The following is a 374-nucleotide window of genomic DNA, read 5'->3' as shown; positions in this document are numbered from 1 at the left end:
AATGCTGGTCGTAAAGTCTTGGTTGTTGGTGTACGCTCTCCCCAGCCACGCTGCCTTGCTAGCAACCGTTTAAAAAAAAAACCTCAAAAGGAAAAACCTTTGTTTGCGGGCAGACGGCCTCATACAGGCGATTCCCCCTTCCCACCCTCGACATCTCCGAATCCTATGGCACCCAGTTGAGCCCCGCCGCTGTCGCACACGCACCCAAGCCCTGTCCGTCCCCGGGCAGAGGACAACCCCTGGGGTAGCGAGCCCGTTTTGCTCGTGGTGAAGGTGTCTAGGGGCTCCCTGAGGGTGGTTGGGGCTGCCGTGCCAGGCTCCTCTGGACACCCAGCCCGGCTGCTGCCCAGGGGCGACGCTGCTGCGCGCGCCAA

General features: G+C 61.8%; 1 protein-coding gene across 1 annotated transcript in view; it reads right to left on the bottom strand.

The window, feature by feature from the left end:
- DNAAF5 (dynein axonemal assembly factor 5) overlaps positions 1–374 on the bottom strand; it is a 54,004-nt gene that overhangs the window by 53,245 nt on the left and 385 nt on the right. The window lies entirely within an intron of this gene.

Source organism: Alligator sinensis, unplaced genomic scaffold (genome assembly GCF_000455745.1).
Source record: "Alligator sinensis unplaced genomic scaffold, ASM45574v1 scaffold1084_1, whole genome shotgun sequence".
Lineage (NCBI taxonomy): Eukaryota > Metazoa > Chordata > Crocodylia > Alligatoridae > Alligator > Alligator sinensis.
Note: the sequence above shows the minus strand (reverse complement) of the source record. Positions and strands in the feature narration are given on the sequence as shown.